Genomic DNA, 23164 nt, shown 5'->3' with positions numbered 1-23164 from the left:
AGCGTGCCATTCTACGTCGGGGGTAGGTTTGCGTGGGATCCGATTTTGACGAATCAATACTCGGCGCGAGTCTGCTGTTGGGCGGAGAGACAGAGACGTAAGGAATGTAGCTTATGATTAGTGCAAGATAGATCTGTATCCCCCGACCACTTCAAAAGAGAGAGAGAGACTCTGGCCGTCCTATTATAAAGGCCGAAGTTGCCGGGCACAAGATGAATCACGCAATTACACGTGATATCGATGGCTGTAAGTATATATGTATATACGCGGCGTGATTAATAACGGGCATTTGATTCGGTTATTTCTCCCTCAAAGTTTCTGGAGAATATATAGTACGTATAATACATGACGAGGGTGGAACCCCAGGCTCCATTCTTATAGAGTGATAGGTAGGCCGGAGCGTGTCTGCTGGGCCGGAAGAAAGAAAAAGCCGCGTCGAAAGGAGAGAGAAAGTATAAGTCGATAAAGAGACTTGTCGAACCATTTGTGGGTTTTTTGTGCATAGCTAATGGGGGCGGCCTGCAGCAGTTTCTAGCGCCAAGAGTGTATATGGCGAGCTATGCTTTTCAGACGAAACTATAACGGCTACTGGTTGTGTGCTGCTGCTGCTGTATTGATCTGCCCCCCCCCCCCCCACCGAAAAAGAAGAGGGGAGGGACGATGGTTGGGTGGCGAGGCGGCGACTTGCAACGGTGGCGTCGGCGTCGAGCGGCGCGACACTAACGCCAATCAGAACTAGTTGGTATCAAATATGGAACGGCGGCGCGCTCGGCAGACTATAGGAGATGGGGAATAGGAGCCAAGGGGACGACGACGACGACGACGCCCAAAAGAACGGCCATATGAAGAAAAAGAGAAGAATAAGACGCGCAGAAATGGAAAGAGTAAGACGTCGGGAAGAAGAAGAAGAAGAAGAAGAAAAGCCATGTTCTCTTCTTCTTCTCTTGATAAATTTCCCGAGAGAACCTCCTTGAATCGTGTTTTAGATTTCAATATCACGGCTGATGGTTTTCTCGCGGCTGTGCAGCCGCCGCCGCCCGTCTTTTCTTTTCTACCCAGCACTCATTTCGATCTTCTTCTTCTTTATCCTTTTTCTTTTTCTTCGATTTGATTCTCTCGCCTTGTGTTTTCTTTCTTTCTATCCTTGTTTCGCCATCTTCTGCTTTTCGATTTTTGCCGAAGAAGAAATGAGAAACTAGATCAATTCGAAACTGAAGCCGGATATCTACAATTGATTAGGGTGTATTGATGATAGCTGAGATACTACTATACGGCGAGAGCAGAACCGATGAGAACCAAGTGAACTGAGAAATCTAGGAAGAGAGAGCGAAAATAAGTTGATTCACAAGTGGTGGACCAATAATCTTATGTATGTTGTGCCTATATCTTTCGGGAAGAAAAGGGGGCGAGAGTTTATTGTTTGGAAAGGAAAAATCAATGAGATGATGACGCATTTTGGGTATATATATATATATGTAATAATAATAATAACCGCCGAGCTAATGAGCACTGCACGCAGACAGCAGCGAACAATTGCGGTGGCAACAAGTCAACGAGAATAACGAACCAATCATTCGATTTATATCTCTCTCCAACTCTTTTTGTATATGTGTCGCTCCTCTGTGCTGCTGCTGATGCAGTCAATCTCGTGTGTGTCTCGATTAACATGCAGAGCGCGCAGCAGCCCACTATATACGTATATATACCACACTTGTGGGTTTTAAACTACGACCTTGGGTGAGCGTCGTGTGTCGTATATTATTACATCAAGCATATAGGAAAGAGTTGTAACAGCCAAAACGACGACGACGATGGCGGTTTATTCAAAAGTAGCAGCACACAGCGGCAGCAGTTATGGCGTGGAGAGAGTTCATCCAGTCATCCATCAATCGAGTTTTATTGATGGTCGAGACAAGAGTATCCCCAAATACAGCAGTATAGGAAACACGTGGACCGACGTGTATATATAGTCACCACCCATTTCTCATGTCGTTTCGTCATCATCTTTGACTGTGTTTCAACGTGTCAAACAGACCGCAAAAGACCCACACAACGACTATTAGAGCAGCAGTCGATTATCGGTTGACTATTCACGTCCTGGTATATAATCGGCGTGAATTTCTCCGCGCGTGAGTCTACGACGGGGGTGTTGGAGATTAAACGCGGGCGTTCATTGCAGATGGAGAAGCAAGTGACAGCTCAGCAGCATGCACTCATCACACACACATTCCCCGATTATTCCAAGCGCCCTCCCACTTATTTGGCTTTTCTCACTCAAAAGCTCTCGGTTTGCATACTCATTAGCAATGTCGAGTGTGTGTGTGGGGCTTTTCTGATGAATGGCGCGCCCCGTTTGTCGCGATTACGAAAGAACACAAGACAGGTTCGTTCATCCTCAGTCTCTTTGATGTTGTCTGGGGCGGCGGCTGTTCGATCCCGCAGCAGCAACGAAGAATAGCCCAAAAAAGAAAGAAAGAAGAAATAGGCAATTGCGTCCGTCCATAGCGACATGCTGTTGGCAAGCACGGCGATTAGCCGCGCACCATCGTAACAGCACATATACAAGGAAAACCACAGCAGCTAATTCGACGGAAATCTAAAAAGCCCAAGCCTATAATCATTCGCTGCTGCTTATTTATATAGGAGTGAGCGGGCAATCCCCTTCTATGATAGTATATAGATTCCCATCGATTCGGGCTAACTCGTCAATGTAAATAACGTAACGCTCGGCTTCCTGTTATCTATAGTTGATATTGATCAGTATTGACAATCAGCAAGCCACAAGTGGAAAAATAGATTTGATATCGTGTACACAACCCGCATATTGCTTGTATACATTTCCCATCGTAGATGAGGTTCTCACGATGCACACAATAATCACCGGTATGTATCTACCGTAATTGATTGATTGAGTGGCCATAGCAAATTTTAAATAAGGAGAGCTTGAAATTTAATTTGAATTATCGAATTTCTTTTTCGGGATTTGTATATTGTTGGTTGACGCATTTCGGTCGGGAATAGCTGTGAACAGTTGACATTGGCTCTCCTATACAGACAACACACGGCTATAGGTATTTACACAGGCGAAAACTACGTCAACACACACACATGCAGCACACCACCCAGTGCTGCTGATAGGAGGACGGATGCACGGTGTATAAAGTGTGCACGTTATATAAAGCTATATAAGCTATAAGCTAGCTTGCTCGGCTATATAGACGCTATAGCAACACAAACGATCAAAAAATAACAGCAGAAAGAGGGGGAGGGAGGTAACTGAGAAAAGGGCAAAAGGGGAGGCCGCCAATAGTCGCCGCCGTATATCGGTTCGCGAATCCGCGGATTCAAACGATTCCGACCGTTGACTCACGCGCCCAACGGAAATGGCATTCAGCCTTTCAAAGAAACAACTATTTCTGCAATTGTACGCTGGATTTTTGCGCACAAAAATAAAAGTAGGGGAAATGTCTTTTTTTTTATTGGCAGTAAAAATCACGACTTTTTACGTAAGATGGCGAGCGATTGGTTGGTCTTTTTTTAAATTGAAGGTAGTACGCGAGCTGCAGGTAAAAGAAAAAAAAGACGGCTCGTGTGTACGGTGTTTTTTTTTATTTTTTTCCAACAGGGCGAATCAGTTGGTGAAAAGAGTGGGAATAAAAGGAAAGAAGAAGAAGAGAGAATAAATAAGAGGTGCATACAACGCTGTATTGCCTGGAAGGGGGGGGGGGGGGGAGAAGGAGGGGAGAGAGTGGGGCTTGCCCAGACACACCGCAGTCAGTCCCTTAACGGCCGCCATATCGGACGGTTGCAGTCGTCGTCGTCTTCGTCGTTTTTCCACCTTTTCTTTCACCCCCTAACCATCGATCTCTTCATCTATAACGCCTGCTGTTGTTATTCCACGCCGGCCATCCCCCCCCCTCTCTCTCTAACGTGAACAATATCCCCCCAACACCTTTACACAACAAAACAGAAATAAATTTCATGTGAAAACGGTTCGACATTATTTTTTTGGCGGGGTTGTGTGTCGAGTGTCGCCGAGTGATTGGCGTTTGTGCGCTACTGTTTTCTGTGTGTGTGTGTGTGTGTTTGGCGACAGCGGGAAAACGCCCTGGTCGTTCCCGATTGATCGTCGCTGCACAGCTCACGCTCAACTCACTCTGTGACAGCAGACGCCAGTTGACGGTTGTTGTACTTGTCGGCCAGTGCTGCCCGTGATTATAGTTTCGCCACGCCAAAAGTCTCGACAGCTCTGCTGATTTCACGGACACAACATTTGGCTGTTCTGCCCGGGTTCTATCGAAACCTAAAAAGGGATTACAACTCGATCGGGTCAACGAACACCTTGACAAAGGTAAGACACCACTTTTTCAAAGTAATATCAAGATCCAATATCCGGTATTTTTGATGGGGGGTAATGAAAAAGGCTCTTGTCCATTACGGCGTGACAAACGTGATTAGACAAGTGAAAGGTCAGCAGCTGGACTTGTATATTAATATAGGAATCATATCAGCCATAAGAGATGGCCAGGAGGGGTGTAGTAGTAGTACGGCTGCTGCCTATTTCATATCTACTTTCTTCTTTTTTCACGGACGAATGATCGTTTTTCTTTCGGTTGACGTCGAATGAAAGCGAAAAAAAAAAGGGACGAACCAGATGCTTCAGAGATTCTGAATCAACCGGTCTGTTTACTTCTGTCTGTCTGTCTACTTTTTTTCGTCTTCTCACAAATCCGATTGGTATATACCGTCGGGTAGCAACCCATCCGTTCAATCCTGTTCAATTCAATGTACTGGGCATCAGGATCCCCATCCTTTTTTTCCCTCGACAAATCGTGTTTGTTGTTTGGTTGGCCTAACTTGTTTACGTTTAACTTTTACCGGGATGATAATCAACTGGCAATTCTTGCTGCCATTGTCATTGGTTCCCATTGGTGGGATCCGTCCATTGTTGACTCACGGCTGGTCACAAAACAAAACAACCTGGTGGTTGTTGTTTCCCCTCAAGTTTTCTTTCCAGACACGCATAGCATTTTTCGATTCCGACATTTTCTTCCTTTCTATTTTTTCTCTTTTTCTTTTTTGATGTAGAGAGAGAGAGAAAAAAGAGGTGGGAAGCCTCTAGGTGGGATGTGAGGCCCAAAAAGAGTCGTGAAGCGTCTACTTTTGGCGGTTAGCCTCGGGGCGGGCCGAAGACCTGTATCTCTCTCTCTCAGGTGGAAAGACCCAGGTATATACAGCTGAGAGAAAAGGGGGGAATATATATATAAAAATAGCGTTTCCTTTTGCTCTCTCTCTCTACCTGGGCTCTTTGCCACTTGTAACCGAGTGTAGTACAGCTATTACGCACGTCTGCTGCTTGGTGCGTTCCGACGTTTGAATTTAGCGCCCGACGCCTGTACCAGACGCCCGCTGATTGGTACAGCCCAACGGTGCCCATTTTTTCGTTCGGCTGGTAATCGCTCGACTGGGCCTTATGCATGGCCGAAAAAAAAAAAACCTACAACCAAACAAACGGTGGACAGGTCGATATTTTTGATTTCTGCGCGTCGACAATGGCGCGCAGCGAGTGAATCAAGAATCATAAAACGACGAGAGAATGTTGAAGGCCAGCACGTAGAGAGCTAGCCAGCGTGTGTTTCTCTCTCTCCCATATACACGCAACTTGAAGAAGAAGAAGAACCGTTGCTGCTGCATCCACCCAAAAAGGAAAAAGAAAGATGTAGAGAGGAGGAAGGATGGGGGGACACCCGAGGTAACAGCCATTCAAAACTCTTGGCGCATTCTTCTATTAGGAGGGTCTCTCTAGCTAGTAGATCCTCTTGTGTGCTGGGGCTTTTTTCATCTCTTGCGCTCCACCTCCCACCGATGTGGGAGATGCTGAATTCTCTCCGCTTCTCCCTTTTCCTTTTTTATATTCCTTTTTTTTTCGTGAAGAGGAGAATATAAACGTAGAGACCAAGCTGCTTTAATAATTCATCACTCATTTCTCTCTCTCTCTCTCTCTTCGTTGGCTGGCTGGTCCGTGCGATAGAATCAGCCGCCTGGCCTCGTATTATGTAGGGACCCTGGATGGAATGCGAGCCCCTATCGGATTCTTCTGCATCTTGTTTTAGACAATTTTCAAGTTTTTCGACTTGTTTTTAAATTGGAGGGGGATGAATTGGAGGGGGTTCTTTGACATCCTGTAATCGAAGATGAAGCTGGACGACCGAAAATGAGAACCAGCGATAGTCGCGGGATATACGATTTCGTGTACCACCAGGTACATAACCCCCCTTACCCCCCGATAGATATTCTCATTTTTCTCCATCATGAAAGGGTAGTGCTGTGCTTCGTTATATAGGAAATTGAACGTTAGGTACTTGATATTTCGTCTGCTTGGGTGGGCGCCTCTTGCTCGGCACGCGGACGCGCCATTGGTGGCGTCGAATCGAATCGAATGGATCATCCGGATGAACGATTACGACTCGTTTGCTTTGCTGCTGCTGTTGTTGCCCCTTTTTTTTTTACTCGGGCTATCCATCAGCACAGCTATAGGGTCGCGGTGTATGTCTACACAGAGCAGAGTCATTCGATCCTAGACACAGTAGGCTATGCTGCGCTGTTGGGGCCCCCTTGCTCAAACAAAAGCAGCCAAAAGACACACTAGAGCGTCTCTCTATTCTCAACTGTATATATGTACAGGACTGACGTGAAATTCAAGACAAAAGGGAAGTCATGTTGATACTATACACAAAAGCGGATTCACTGTCTCGAGATGGAGAGCCTTGATGTATTCAAATGCAACGCGGACGTTAACCAATTGACCAACTGTTTTTTCCAACTTTTTGAAATGGACGACGGACGTTCTTATTTGCCTTTTTTTGTTGTTTGACTTTTTATTTCTGTTGACTCGTTCTTTACCGTCCGCGCTCAGAAAGCTTTTTGTATACTTTCTCACTGTGTTATGGATGTTTAAGTGGCCGAGTCTCATCCACCGGCGCGGAAATATATCTTTAAAAAAAAAAGGGGGCCGGACTGCGGACCTTCTTTTTTCTTGACCTCTCCGGACACTCTCCGCTTTCGCCTCCGCCCACTTGCGTTCTATTCCTCTTTTTTGGCCTTTTTCTTCTTTTGGTTTGTACATCATTTGCTATCCATTTTGACGCTGGGAAAAAAAAAGAATAGGAGAAAGTGTCGGGTCACTCCACAACTGCCTACACCTGATCGGGTGTGTCGGTTGAGGGGGGGGGGAAAGAAGGCGGGTCTTCTTCTATTTAGTTTCATCCCCAAACGAAAGAAGAGCGGACTTTGAAGACGTTAGAATCCGTACACGAGTGGAGGATTGAAAGGCAACAAGACAATCAAAAGACACCGAAACGATTTTCTTTTTACCTTTTGTCGTCCGTGCATTGTTCCCTTATAGCGACCGGGGTTGGGAGGAAGGTAATATAAAACATTTAAAAAAAGTATACACACAACGAAATGACCAATGATTGACACAAAGAAAAGAAAAATCCTTACAGTCCAATATTGCCCAATGGGAAGTTTATATGCCGTGCCGTGTGTCTCGCCACTTAAATTCAAATGAACTTTTTTTTTTCTAAAGAAATAAGAAATCATTGGAGGGAAAGGTGAATAGAGAGACCCCCCCCCCCCTTGGAAAAGAAATAAAATCTGAAAAGAAAATAAAGAAAAATAGGATATCCGATACCAATATAAAGTCAACAGCTCTCGCGAGAGAGTCTCGAAAAAGAACCGTAGAACCGTAAGGAATGCGCAGTCCAGTCACGCTTGAATTTTAAAAGAGTCTAGAGAGAATATAAATAACAGTATGTATGTGTGTGTGTGTGTGTGTGGGGTATTTCTTTTTTCGGCGATAGAATTTCTCGGCCATTTTAGGATCATGTTTGACCGCCATTTGCCACTTTGACCGACTGACAAGTCACGAAATTTCGAGCCTTTCACGGCCAAAAGCCCAAAAATACAAACCTGTTTGGATCGTTTCCTTATCGAGTGACGCGATGATCGCACTGACCAACTTGCTACACATATTTCCAGCAGTTATTATAGAAAATGGCTCAGCTCTATTTTCTTATGCGCTTATTCGTCTTTTCGTCTGGGAACATTGCTGGCTGCTGGGATTTTTGCGCCCGGTGCAGCTGTTTAAACATTCAAGACGGTGTGAAAAAAGAAAGATGGAAATGGGATACTACTCTGATGTTTAAGACGTTCCATGTAACAGCGCACATTCTTGGGTCAACTTGCCAGCGAGAACAGCAAGTCAAGTTAAGTTTCCGGGGAAGAAGAAGTAGATTTTTTCATGGATTGTTTCTCATCTGCTTGTGTATAAAATATACACCAAGACGGACCCGACAAATGAAACCGAATCACTCACGGGGATGCATCACGTGCCACAAATCAAAAGAATGCCTATAGAGTATAGTTTGTTTTTCTCCGTTCGAGATGTTTGTTAGTTATAGAATATTCCAAGTTTTTGACCTGGAGGGATGATATACGCTGCCGGAGCGTATCCAGCTGTGAGTATATATACTACCTGGGTGCTGAGACGAGAAGTTGGACCACATAATAATAATAATACGATGCTGCTGATGCATTATCCGCAATGTGATGCGCCCCTTTTGTTATTTCTTTTCCCCATTTTTTTAAAATGTGAAAAAGCCAAGCGAGAGATTAGAGAGAGGGGAAGCTGCAACGGTAAGATTTCCAACTGTTGGCGAAAAAATAATCCCGGGGAACTGGTGACGAATGCGTCGTGAGTTGAGGTTAAAGCAATATACACGCACAACATTGGGAGGCTCACATGCATAGGCTATAGGGTGGGGCGGCTCACCAAGTCCATGACTAAGAGGCTATAGTATCGGGAGTATAGAGTCAGGTTGATTGAATTATTGATTCGTCGAAATAAAAGAAGAAGAAAAAAAGGGAAAATTTACTTTATATGCGTCTGGCCGAGAGCTATATAACAAATGCAGTGTACGCCCCTCTCTTCCGCGCGTCCGTCAGGTTCCAATGAGCCTTAGTTCCGGCCAACAGCTACTCTGTCTATCTGTCCCTTTCTTTTCATTGCCCGTTTCCCTCCTCCCCCTCCTCTTTTTCTTTCTTTCTTTTGACTTGGATCCGGTGCTGGACATGTGTGTAAGGGCCAGCAGGTACAATATCTGTAGACAACCTTTGCTTTCGCCTTGTTAGATCTACTACACATGCAGCATGTATATATTATAACGTGGCCGTCTCTCAGCTGACGGCTTTTTTGGCCGCCGTTGCCGCCATACTATATACATACACACATTGTACACATTCATTGGAATCGTCTTTTGGCGTGACTAGCGGCTATAACACCGAAACCCACGAAGAAAAAAAACCCCCCCGTTTCCTTACTTCCCACCCACCCTTGGCTGTGATCAGACGAGAGAAAAGGTGGAGGAGGTTGGCTAGTCCTCGTCGATCGTGAGTCAGCCAGACCGCCATATATACCTATACACACACACACAACTGCTATACATAATATTATGAAAGAGGCGCCCGTACATACACATGAGAGAGAGGTCGGCCGTTGCTGTGTACAACCATTTGGGTTGAGTTGCCTTTTCTCTCCTTTGCGCGTTTCCTCCACGCAAAGAAAAACGTCCCGCAGCTTTTGAGCTTCTTCTTCTTCCTCTACATAATTTGTTGCCTTTTTGGCTTTACCTTTTCCACCTGGCCCCTTTTTTTTTCTTACCTCCCGCACATAGACCTCGAGAGTTTCTCTATGCGTAGACGTCCATTATCGACGGTGTAACATACGGAGAGAGAGAGAGACCTGCTGCAAACGAAATTCTTTCTTTCTTTTCTATGCGTGTGTGGCGAGTGCGTACGTGTGCAACCGACGGTCGGGAGTTGTAAAAAGGTTCAAAACGCCCTCGGGGTAGACTCCACTTCTTTTTTGTGTGTGTGAACGCATAACGGTCATCATTTTCACTCACAACCGAGTCGTTCTTGGTTGGAAGAAGAAAATATATTTTTTTTTAAATAGAGGATTTTGTTGTTGTTTTTCTCCTCGGCGTTGTACGTTTTCGAGATTGTAATCAAAAACACGAAAAAGATAAAAATCAGAAATAAGATTGAGCCGTGTGTCTATATAGCGCATTCTTCACATTTCCTCAACTTTATATTTTCAGTTTTTTCGTGTTTCATTTCTCTTCACTTTTCTGTCGTTGACATTTGAATTTTAAAAACGTTGAATTAATTTAGTGTACAGAATTAAAGTGCATTCGTTAATCGACGAATAAATAAAAACCCGATTTTGATATAACAAATGACGTCTTTGTCAAACTGACTGATATCGGGACACACGACAGGCGATGATGCTCTGCAATGTTTCAAAATGTTGTTGAGGAGTGAACGCTGTGTAATAGTCGGGCGCTGGAATGTTGACTCGTCAAGGTCAATGAAGCGCATTGGCCCCGTCGCCGAGTCGAGAAGAAATTCAAACCAAAGCCGCAACGGTCGCAATCGCCCACAATAGCCCATCGTTCGGTTGGAACCCAACCGTCAGGTGCGCTGTGTCTTTTTACACGTCTATGCAGAGTAGTAGTAGTAGTAGTAGCAGCCCAGCCGGATCGATTTGGCAGCCGGATCGATTCTCTTCTACAGCCGAGCCTAACAGTCAACCGAAAAAAACACATTGTACGTAACTATTAGAGACCTGTGTAGTAGTACAGTACATATATCAGCCAGAGTAGGATCTATAGCCAACAAGCGAATAGAAGAGAGAGTTAGTGAGAGATGGTCGGTGGTGGTGTAGTATAGACTGGTCGGATCTATAGGCCAGTCGTGACAAATGAAAGCAAAAGAAACACACAAGGTATAGTATGTACACACAAATATAAAAGGGGGTAGGACGTCCTTAAAGAAAGAAAAAGAAAAACAAGAAGTAGACAGCCGTCACGGCGTCTGCAGTGCGAGATTGCGATGGATGACACTTTTGCTGGCCATGATATCAAACCAGAAACAGATATACTCTCTCTCTCTCTGCTGTATAACTGTCGAGCTATATATATTTATATGTATTTCCGTTCGTTTGTTGGTTCGGGGGCTTCGCAACCAACCGGCAAAAGGAGTTGATGGTTGGAGATAGGAATCACACACGATTCGCCATCTAGTAGAAATGGTTCTTGTTTTTTATTCTTTTGTGCTCTGTGATAGTAAAATTCGCCTATGACAATACTCTCACGTCCGTTAGACATCCCTACCATGTTCTTCCGATGTTGCTTGTCCGCCCTCCTTTTTCCTTTTGTATGTACCTTGCGACTGTGCTGGGTACGGGGGGGGGGGGGGGGGTACGGGGGGGTACCCGGGGTTTGGTTATATAGTATTATATGTATCTAGAGCTGCTGGCGGCCAGCAACCGGGAGGATTCCCGTTGTAACGATTTGGTAGCATGCTTGAACCAATCGACATGCAACCGTCGTGCAGCATTTGTCTGCTGCTAGCTGCTGCCCGGCGCTGTGTGTGTGTACATAGATATGCAGCGCCGACGTGTTTCACATCCATCTTTTGATACATGTCCTCACTGCTCTTCAACCCAAAAGTTGAATTTCTTTTGTTTTTTTAGATTATATATTTGTTTTTCTTTCACAGAGGGGGCGGGGGGCGGGGGGGTTTATTTATTTGTTTTTATGGTTATTATCTCCTCAATTGAATTCCCCGACTCTCTTTCTTGTTTCTTTTCCCTGTCAAATCAAAAAGTCAAAACCCAGTGGGTTCACCGCATTTCCACGCCACACATATCTACTGTACTGCGTGACCCGCTGCCTGGACACAGTGCATCCATACGTAGTGAAAAAAAAGCCTGGCAAGCCGATCGAAACTCACGGCCAAAAAATCTTAGGAGCGAAAAACTGGGCCAAACTGTTTTGCATCGATAGTATGATATACATATAGGAGCCGCCGCTGCCGCTGCCATGGCAATAGTATATTATAGCCGCGCTATATTTTCACAGGGTGCAGGAAAAAGAAGCCCAAACAAAACAAACACTACACATAGAGAGAAAACATCTCTCGGGGAAAAAAAAAAGGAGCTAGGAGCTTTTGTGTGACGTTGACTTTTATTTTTTGGGCTCCTACTGGGAAATTTTTCTGGGCGGGACAATGTTTTTGGATGTCGGTTGTGCCGAGAGAATCAGCAACTTGGAAACGGCCCCAGCATTATAGCTGTATTTGGGTGGCGAAGTTTTACCAAGCGTCGGGGCTGTGCTGTGCGGAAGAGTGCGGCAAAGTCGGGCAGCAGTGATATACCCAGGAGCACAGCACAGCACAGCAGCAGTTCCAGCTTGATCAATATGCTCGCTATATGTTGACGTGAGTTAGACTGCACCGAGCTATGCGTTGGCCCCAAATCGAGTTGGCTTGTGCAGTCGTCTACTCTTCTCTCTCTCTCTGTCTCGTCGACTTGCTACTTACTCTACTTTTCTCTCTCTCTCTGTGTGTGTGTTTTGTTGGTTGGCTGGTTGGGCTGCGACGTGACGGATCTGGGCGGCTCCTCGTTTCGTCATGCTCGCTTTATTCAGAACTGGGCTGGATTCCAATCGGCCATTGCCTAGGCTGTCCCACCCAGTTTTTCTTCCAGTCGTCATATTCTTGTCCCATTTTGTTTGTTTTTCTCATCCGACGATTGTCTTTTTGACAAAAAGAAAAGGATTTTTATTTGATAGTTTTCTCCTAAACTGGGATCTCTTTTTTTATTAATTCATTTTTCGCCCATGAGAGATGCAAGTGGCTCCTACACTTAACGGACGCTCGAGTGGCTGTTTGTTTCTGCGCTGCATTTTCTAGACATCTCTCTCGCCCGGGTGTGTATATCTAGTAGTTCCCAGTTAGGAGCATTTGCAATGCAGATGCAGGTCGGCTTGGCCGGCCGATAAGTCGACAAACCGAGAGCGCATCATCAGAGGGACCTTTCAACTTTCAGGAGCTCTCGAAGGCAGAAGCAGGAGCCTGTCAGGAGAATAGGCAGGGCGCGTGTCGAGTTGTGCTGCTGGGATGTTTTGCGTGCGTGCGGGTCCGCTAGCCGGGCCAATGAATAGACAATGATCTCCTAATGAGCAGCAGGACAGGCCGGCCATCATAGAGCGAGTTGACTCTCTCTCTCTCGTTGAATGGAAAAAAAAGCAAAAGTGTTTGGACGGGCGATTCCGTCATCTGCCACCAGCATCCGGCCAACTGTGTGTGTGCACCAGCAGCAGCATGTGCGCCAAATCTAGGCTCCTTGGCTCCTTCCTATTTGGCCGTGGATCTCATCTGCGTTTGTGTGAGGGTCCTCTGGGCGGGCAGCGGAGGCCCTTCGGATGCGCTCGGACAAAGTGTTCCACGATCTATATATGTAGGTCGTCGTGTTGTCCAGCTCAACTGTGCCGGGCTACCGCACCCCCCTATCTAGAGATCATTATCGTTAGTACATACTGTTGAAGTGAGAGACGGGCAGCAGAAAAGGAATGGCGTCACGAACACAATGTCGGTCTCACTCTCTCGAGCACGTCGTCTATATTAGACGGACGATGAAGACGACGAAATGAGATAGCTTCTCCATTTGTTTTTTGTTTTTTTCATTTTTTTCTTTTCTGACTTTTTCTTTTCTCTTCCGCATGGATGGCTCCTCCCCTTTTTTTTTTGTCTTTTTCTTAATACCCTCCGTCAAATATTTTTTGGATTTTCATTTCTCTCTTTCTCCGGCTGCTAATATTATTACCTCATGTATAGATGCTGGGCTCTAGACTGCGTATGTACTTGGGTATTCCTTTTTATCAACTTATTATAGTTGTACGTAGTAGTAGTAGTAGTAGGTAGTGTAGTTTGTGCGAAATAGCGTTAGCCCACGGGGTGGAGAGAGCGTCTAAGATAAAAGCGAAAGTCGAGAGAGAAAAAATCCAATCAGAGGTCAAGTATCCCAGCGTTGGTCGAGTGCCTGCATACTTCAACTTGTGCAGCAGCAGCAGCAGCAGCAGCGGCAGCGGCAGAGAAGAAGAAGAAGAGGAAGAAAATATCCAATTACAAAGAACCGCATACGGCTCCGTTTCTTGACCGGTGCCATCGCACGCGCTCTCCTTTCGTTCGTTCCCGGCGACTCTATCTCCGCCCGCGATCGAGCTGCATGTTTGACGAGAGTTGCTGGATCGATGGACAGACAGTAGTAGACGGGCGGGCCAGTCAGGGTAGCATAAAGAGAAAGAGAGATGAATAGTTAGGAGAGAGACTCGGTCGTCGTCGCCGGTCCCGTTATATTCCATTTCCCCTCGACTATATAGCGACTACTAATGTTCCCGAACTGTATATACATACATGTACTGCTGCTGCTGCCCGGCTTTGCTGTTGTTGTCCCCTGTTTGTTCATGGCCACTAGGGTTTACATGACAACCCTCACTAATATTTTTTGGTCTTCCGATCGAAAGACCCGACCGACTATATGACTAGTACAACTACTACACACTCTGTTCACAAGCAGCGGATAAATGAAAGCTGGGCATATCTGCCCAGGTAGGGATATGCAGAGCTGGGAGCCGGGGCGATTTTATTACAATAGCTCAGCTGTGTATATAGTTTGTATATTACACGCACTGCATTCACCACCACCTCCCAGCTCGTATATAATATCTAGAGCTCCTGTCAAAATTCAGATGATAAGTCGTATACGTGTTGGCTCCTTTGGCTCCTTGTCGTGCTCGACGCATTCCAAATCAGATGGACGGGGATGAACACTGAACAGCCAACGACGGCGTCCGTTGGCGGGTTTCTCCAGCTAGTCTCTCGACCGAATCAACGTTGACATGTATACAGCGTGAATCATCACCTTGTAGTATCTACTCACGTCTTAAACCAACGATGGTCAGCTCTATAGGGTTGGAAATAAAACTTACGTGGTGTCATCCCTACGCTACGGATTAGAAAAAAATCTGTTTTTTTATTATTTCGTGTGACAAATGACGTCCAAAAAATGTTGAATGTCATCAACCGTTGGGGGGGGGGGGATATTCTTACATGTCCCGTTTGGCTGACCGGTTCGGGTCTAACCAATCAAAATCTCCGTTTTGTACAATGTGCGTCTATATTCTAATGCTCTGCTTCCTCCTTTCCACCTCCCCCATCCCCGGCCTTGTGTGTACGTATAAACACGTAGACATATATATATGGTGCATGTACACGATGGTCTTCTTTTTACGATATCTGAGATGTCAGAGGAAGGTGAAGGGGGGAAGGGAAACCTATATTTTATTACTCTTCTTTATTCTTCCACTCTCTCTCTCTCTTTCTCTCCCGGTTGGACGTATTATTTCCCGTCGTGTTTGTATATCTTGTATACGTATATTTATCAATGTGTATACAAGATGATGCTTATACACACCAAGACCCGTTTTTTTTTCTGGAAAGATACATACACAGCGGGATAAGGGAAAAGATAGAGATTTATAAATTCTTTCTTTTTTATTTGAAGGGGGAAGGGCCTTACTTCCGGTCCCGCTCTCTTTCTTATACGGTTATCCATTTCCTTTTTCTCTCTTTTTTCTTGTGTGTGTGTGTTTAATCAGACACAACAAAAAATTGAGGGATAATAATAAAAAAAGGATCTTTTTGTGTGTGACGGCCACTCAAATCACAGATGACTGCGACGAAAAAAGAAGATGATGGACAGAGGAAGTCGCACGATCATTAGCACTGCTAAGGTTTTTTTTTTTCGAAATGACACTCGTCATTGTGTGGGCCTTACGGGAGGTAGTAGAAATGTGATGACCACAAGTCAAAACCACAAGACCCCCCGGTCCTCCAGTGGAAGAGGAAATAAAACTCGTACTTGTTTCCAACATGTCTGTATAGCGCCGAGATATAGACAAGGGTGAGGAACGGATCCGAGCGAGAGCCAACGGCTGTTTGATTCCAACTAGATTTCCGGTTTCCGGTCGAAGAAAAGGTGGTCAAAGATATAGTGTGTGTGTGTGCGGTGAGTAGGTGTAGTGCGTTGATTCTTGTAGTGCTTCCTTCCGATGGCTGGCTGGCTGGCCCAGCAAACTCTCTCCACATAACATCTCTCTTTGCTGTGGAATAAGCCGGCCAGTTTTCTCTTTACCAGAGTGTCGGTCGGCCTGCCGGGCCAATGCCAAAAGAATGTAAGGCCACACAGGCTCAGCAGCAGCAGTGCCAATAAGACGGTGGTGTGGCGACGGGCGAAAGAGATGAGGAGGCGGAAGAGTGGGCTGACCGCGCCCGCCCGGCTCTGGCTATGACGACGACCCTCAACTCTGCACCGCCAGGATCGATAGAGATATATAGAGAGTACATCAGTATATATATAATGGGTTGAGTGGGAGGCTTGGAGGGATATATATATATATATATATAAGGTGGGTTGCAGCGCCGGCGTGAACCTCTTCTTCTTCTTCTTCTTTTGGGGTAGTGCTGCTGCCCATCCATCGTCCTGGCGGCGTCTAGCGCGGGCGGCAATAACGACGCTCAGTCAATAGAACCAATGGAACGTGTAACGCTGGCGACGGATCAAAAAGAAATGGCCAGAAATGATCATCATCATAATAATGAGAATAAGAAGGAAAAACACTCCGGGATCTCTTTTCTATTTTCTTCTTCTTCTTCCTCGCCGCTTAATTCTAGACGCTATTTCCACGATCGTCGTGATATTATTCTTTTTGGATTATTATCATCATTTCCCGGTCTGTTTTAATTACTCGGTGGTGACGACGTCATCGCTGGTGATTAGCAGACTCTGATATGTAGATGTGTGTCGCCGCAGTGCTGCTGAACTGCGGAGAGTGACGTCATCCTTTACAAGTTTTTCCGGGAGAGGAAAGAAAAGAAAAATAAGAGAAAAATGGATCAACTCCAAGAGAACAAAATAAAACAAAAAAAAAAGAATAAAAGAGTGAACAAGAAGGAAAGTCGAAAGGGAAAAGTTTGCGTTGAGAATCAAGATAGGGAACCAATCGACTGTCAATGGCGGCCATCTCTCTATAGGAACTGTGCTGGGCCGGCAGCAGCGAAAGAAGAAGGAGCTAGAAAAGAAATGATGTATGAAGAGTTGGGCCAAGAAAAGGACAAGACTGACTGGGCATCCGCAACAAGAATCAAATCCAATAAGAACACTGGGAAATAAGAAAAGAAAAAGTTAGACCAGAAAGAAGAAGAAGAAACGACTTAGAAGAGCCGAATGGACGAATAGTTTCCTTTTTTTCTTCTTTTGATTCTTTTCTTTTGCCGATTGCCGAGTCGTTCGTCTTGCAATCGTTCTCTCTAGTCTTCTAGTCTCTTCTCCATCGACCTCTCAGATGGACCTCTCTCTCTCTCTATCTTTGAGTACATCGCCCAGCGCAGCAGCTCATCTTATTCCAGCCCGTCGTGTCTTATTTTCTCTCTCTCTGCGTCGCCGTTTTCTTATTTTTGCCGGCCTCCCATGTTTTTACGTCTTCATTTTGCTTTCCCAGTTCTTCTTCTTCTTTGATGCTGTGGGCTGGCTGGCCGTCACCAAATAGAAATCTGCAGGGAATTTTTTTTGTTTTGTTTTAGAGGGGTGGCCGCCAGAGAGTTGATGGTTACTGGCCGGCCAAAAAATTCTTTTTTTCTTCTTCCTTTTGTTTTTCCGCCGCCGGTGCCTCAATTTCATTTGGCGGTTCAAACTCGGCCCGGCTATAAAGAAAAGAAACGAACGTCGAAACCAGCATCGGGCAACGGTCTGGCCAGTCTAAAGAATTTCAGTAAATTCTGCGCGCGCTCTCTTCAACCAAACTTTGGGCAGAGAAAATAAGCCTCGCACCGACACAACATAGTTTATACCATAGAAATAGTGCGGAATAAGAAAAACGGAAGAAGAACAACCGGAGCTGGGCACCATTGAACCACAACAACCAAAACATCTCCAACACAAATCTCTCTGCCCAAAACTTTCTTTTGTTTTTATGATGATTTGAAAATGTTTCGGCTCGCCGTTTGTCGGTCCCGTCCAAACAGACCTGCTTGTTTTTTTTTATTCAGTGAAGGATCGGGGTGAAAAAAAAAAGGAAAAAACAAAAATTCTTTTTTTTGGGGGGGAATTTCTTTCTCCCTCCCTTTCTCAGTTTTTCTTATATAACATAATGATTGAGCGACGAGCTTGTGCGTTCTCTCCGCGGCGTGGGAGCATCAGAATTGTCTAATGTGAGCGCGCAGTGCATCCAGCACGACTTTTCTTATTTAAAATAACTCCCCTTTGAACCAATAATCAAGTTTTATACATTTTAACCCGAAAAAGGGGGAAGAAACACGAAGGTATATCTCTTTTAAAAAAAGAAAAAGAAAAAAAAACTCTTCATCATTTGATGACCTGAGCTAGCTATCTTTTACCCTCATTCCTTTTTTCGGTGAAGACCTGGAGGCCGTTAAGGGTCAGCGGGTCGTCGAGGTAAACATCTATTACCGGTACTTTTTTCTCTGTGTGTGTGTATATTATTCGTAGCCGCTCGACAACGGAAAAAGAGTGTGAATGAATTTCTTTTTGGGGTGCCCCGCTTATACTTCACATTATCAAGTACTCAACCCAAATGTAAATGGGTAAGAAAAGGAGGAAACGTGATAATGACTCTAGGATTCTTCCATGTATTCCCCCCCCCCCCCGTGTATGTACATGTCGAGTTCGTTCAACCTTGACGACTATCATTTCTTTCTTCTCTGTTATGTTTTTTTTTTTTTTGCTGGTGTGTTGTGTGGAGGGGCAAACGACACGAATGGGATTGTCAAATGCGCTGGCCTGCGACAGGGTCTCGATGACTTTTCTGTCAGCCGAACGAGCCGCCCGGCATCACACAGACTGTTGGAGTCGAATTCAACTCTAGGGGCCAATCCTTGGTTGACCCCGTTTGCCCGTTGTCATGAGAGTCGACCAAAAAATAATAGTTATAATAAAAAAGACTGTGGCGTCGTAGTCGTCGTCGTCGTCGTGGCCCCATCACGTAACGGACGTCATCCATTCGACTTTCACCTCGGAAATTGTCGGAGGTGTTGGATTGCGAGTGAGGAGAAGAGCCTAGGAGGGAGGCCAAGTAATAAAAATCTTTTTTTTTTTTTTCCGTCGAGCTTTAACGCAGTCAGCTGTTTAGTCTATTCCAGTTGTTTATTGGGTCTATTTCTTTGGGGCGCAATTGAGAAATTATTCGAATTCGGCCGACATCTGGGTCCGACACAGGCGGCTATAAACCAGGTTCAAATGCTATTTCAATCGTGTTAATGATCATCCCATAACGAAAGTTAAAATAAAAACCAGTCCAATGGAATTCAACTGGAATGTTTGAACAATTCACGTGGGGCTGGAAAAGCGCCGTTCGACCCTTGCGCCTCCACACCCAAAGTTGTAACAATGTAATGAAAAGATGTGATTGTCATATCTTTACCGACATATCTTTTCCTTTTCCCTCTGTTGTCGGCCGTTGTTTTATTGTGAGTATAGCTTCTCTCGTTTAAACATTCCGGGATGCGCTTGGATAGGCCAATGTCAACTGACAATCGGTTTCGAGAGATTGTTTGTTCGCCCGTCGATACTCATTATACGGTTGTGTGGACGGTTTCAAAAAACCAAAAACAAAAAGAAGAAATAGAAGAGAAACGTCTGGAATACAGAAAACAAGAGCGACGACTGCTGGGCTGGTGCTGTGTGTCTCCAGGCTGTGTCGGTATATATTTATTGAGCGGAAAGCGGACCTTTGTTCCGTCCCCCTTTTTGATCCTGTCCCACTATATACTATACACTATCTCTTTATTTCCATCTAGCTCTCTTTTCTATTGAAACGTTGCCGGGCTGGCTGCTCCTTGTTGTCTTATTCAGACCGATTCCCCGTTGACGACCTTGTCATCTTTCCACATTTCACCCTCCCATCGTTTTCCCTTCTCTTTTAAAAATCTTTAAAAGACTGGGGGTTTGATGAGAGACTATAGAGTCACAACCATCAACCATCCAACCCCAAGTGTCCAGCCGGGCCGGGCTTTGCTTCATTTCGTATGGGACACACCGCTCGCTGGCTGGCTGCTCCTTTTTATTAATTCAGACTTTTGGAGAAATTGGACGAGCGTAGAACTATTTGTCGACGTCTGCCGTGTGGCCTTCGATTCTTACCCCCAAGACGAAACAAACGGAATGAAGTTGACAATGAAAAATCAGTGAAACGCAGTTTCCTCCTCCTCCTACACGGGCGGGCAGCAATCGATCCTTGTCCAACTCTAATAAAGCCCCAGCAGCAGTCGTCCAATAGGAAAAATAACCAAGGACGTTTAGGTCCAATGTTTTTGTGACAATGCGCTGAATGATCTCATATTAGACTTTGAGTCAAACTCCGGACGCTATGCGCGCTGCTGGACTGGTATTGCTGAGGCGTATATAGACTATACATGACTATTACAATGGAGCCAGTTGAGTAGGGAGCAGCCCCAGTTAACTGCAGAGTCAGCATGGCAGCTTGTGGATAGGGAGAAAAAATAAAATATAATAAAGCAAAATGTTGTTGTTGCCCGGTCGTTTCCTGCTTTCCAGTCTTTTTCAATTGTTGATGTTGCATAGAGCGCATTAGAACTCTGTAGTACTACACTTTGAGAGCTAGCCATAAAAAAAATATATTATAGACTCGGACAAATTTTGTGGTGTAGACTAAATGGAAGGGACGGGCCAATGGTCGTCAATTGCTTCGACCTTGTCTGTTTCAAAAAATAAAATGGAAAAAATACAAATCGGAGTTGCCCGCGTTTGATTTTTGCGCCTCTCTCCAAGCGAGAAAGATACATAGGAAATGGACAGGGGAAAAAGTGGATGGGAGGATGTTTGAACGATGGGGGTGTTTGAATAGGATTGACAATCGAGTCGGATTGACTTGTTATCGAGTCGGATCACGCGTGCCTCGTTTCCCGGAAATGGGGGGGGGGGGGCACTAGAAAAGACAGACACATCCAGAGAGAGTGAGAGAGAACAGCTTATACTAGACTATAAGGCTCAGAGAAAAAAGGGGTTAGATTATCCTCGTATATAACCTGGTCTTTTTCCCACTCTAAAGAAAATATCGCAGGTTTGATTTCTTTTCGTTTCGTATCGATTTTATCTCGATAGGAATTCTACAAAAAAAGTTATTGCTCCGAAAAAACAAACAAGTAGGTTAAAAGTTATTTGCAACGGTATATACATCGATATCATTTGTACGGTACTCTATGCCATATAAGGTATACTATACTACACTTTTTGGGTTTGGTTGTCGGGAGTATATAACTGTAATAACTTTGGTGCGGTTTTCTCTTATTTTATTTGTTCGTGTGTGCTTGGCTGCCCTGAAGGGAAATCGCCAGGCCTAATTAGCACCAAATTGGGCCCATGTTAACTTTTTTTCTGGGAGAGGAGAAAAACGGTACTATACTATACAGTCGAGTGTTTGACTTGTTATATTGCCATTGCACTTTCTGTTGACTTGTAGTTTTGGATTTGGGGGATTCTCTCTCGTATTCTTCATCAGCTTCAGAGAAAATTCAATTGTCTTTTCTCTTATATACAGTAGTTCCTGGAGTCCCGCATTTTGAGAGTGTACGTGAGTGAGAAAAAAAATACCACCAACTAGAAGGTTTTATATCGTCTACCGGCTTTTTTCTGTTCTCGGAGCATTCTAATCGCATATGCTGTTTTGATCCAGTGGATTAGTTGAAAAAAGAAAAGAGAGTCAGATAGAACTTTGGCTCAAATAACTTGCTTCCGACTCGGAATAAAGTTTGAAGGCGAAGAGAGCCAAAGAGAGAGAGAGAGAGAGAGATGGTCGCCGTCTAAACCTTGGGAACAGATCAATAATCTGACTTCACCGTTGCTCCAACATCTATACGGTACCACGTTCTCTTTCTCTTCCGTCTTTATCTTATTTCCCTCTGCGCTCGCATCCCTCTTCTTTTTTCTCTCTTTATCTGTGTTTCTTTCTCTCTATCTCTACGTACTACGTCTATCTCTCTCTAGCTCGGACCCAAGCACTCCCGCAATGCCGCATTTCTTCTTTTCCCTGCTTCCGGGCGAATGCATACCAGGTTGGATGCTCCAGCTCCAGCTCCTGGATGGCTGTGCTGGTAAAGCCGCTTGTCAAGCAGTCAGCTACATTGGCAGTACAACTACTACCCACTAGATGCGAAAAGAAGAGAGATAGAAAAAAGTCAAAGCTTGTAAGAAGGTTAATTGCACAGAAGTGCCTGTCTGTTCGGCTCTTTTCTGTTGCTGCTGCTCGAGTTTGGACAGAAAGGAGCGCAGCACTGCAGCAGTGAAACTCAATAACATCCTCCTCCTCCAGCAGCAGCAGATCCGTGAAGAAAAGAACTTGGATGGCGTGTTGGAAAAGATCACTATCTCGCCCAGCCCAGCCCAGCTCCGTAGAGATCGAGGCAGCAAAACTGATCGGATAAAAAGTTGTTTCGGGAGATTCCTGTTTCTTATTTCTCTGTACTCTATAGGCAGGATCCTTTGTGCACGAACGATACAATGCGCAGTATACTACATAGTCTGTAGAATGTCACAACAGATATACTATATCTCACATTGAATTCCTTGGAGTCTAAACTGATGTAGTACGTATATATATTGGAAAGGGGGGGGGGCGCTGGCTGGCTCACACGAGCGTGACGACGAATTCTCTGCCGGACAAATATATATCGCCCGTTTCCACCGGAATATATATCAGGAAGTGGAATTGATCAGCAGGTGTCAGGTACTACTACTACTCGGAGACGTCTGGAATGTGTGGCCTCTTTAACGTTTACACTTGGACGTCACGTATATATATTGTCGATGGCTGCTGCTGCTGGATTCGGTCCGTCGCAGGAGCAGCAGACGAGTCGAAAGGGGTGGGGTGAGCCCGTCTGGATGGATGGTGGGAACCTCTGGAATTTATATATATAAGACGACGAGTCTAGTAGTCGTGACTTGAAATGGCAATAGTCACGTCGCTGCAATATTCTATCCCCCCCTTATTATTGCTTTATTCAAACACAAATTTGACAGTGGAGATAAGTAGCAGACAGCAGCCGGTTCCAGCCGACTGGGCGTCTCATCTAATGTGACGCCATTCTCAATGGCTTTTCCTCTTCCACCCCCCTCCCCTTCCTCCTGGCAAAGGATATATACGTAGATGATCCTGGACCATTTCAA

At 45.1% G+C, this 23164-nt stretch overlaps 1 protein-coding gene across 5 annotated transcripts in view; it reads left to right on the top strand.

Moving 5' to 3' along the window:
* The first annotated feature begins 3764 nt into the window (after nt 1–3764).
* Nucleotides 3765–23164, top strand: part of LOC124340787 (protein turtle-like) — a 39774-nt gene continuing 20374 nt past the window's right edge. For all 5 annotated transcript variants that reach the window (XM_046793442.1, XM_046793440.1, XM_046793439.1 and 2 more), the window contains exon 1: nt 3765–4351. The gene's annotated coding sequence lies outside the window, so the exon portion shown is untranslated. The remainder of the gene's footprint in view (nt 4352–23164) is intronic.

Source organism: Daphnia pulicaria, chromosome 5, assembly GCF_021234035.1.
Source record: "Daphnia pulicaria isolate SC F1-1A chromosome 5, SC_F0-13Bv2, whole genome shotgun sequence".
In the NCBI taxonomy this organism is placed as follows: domain Eukaryota; kingdom Metazoa; phylum Arthropoda; class Branchiopoda; order Diplostraca; family Daphniidae; genus Daphnia; species Daphnia pulicaria.
The sequence above is the reverse complement of the archived record's forward strand: the minus strand, read 5'-3'. Positions and strand labels throughout refer to the sequence as shown.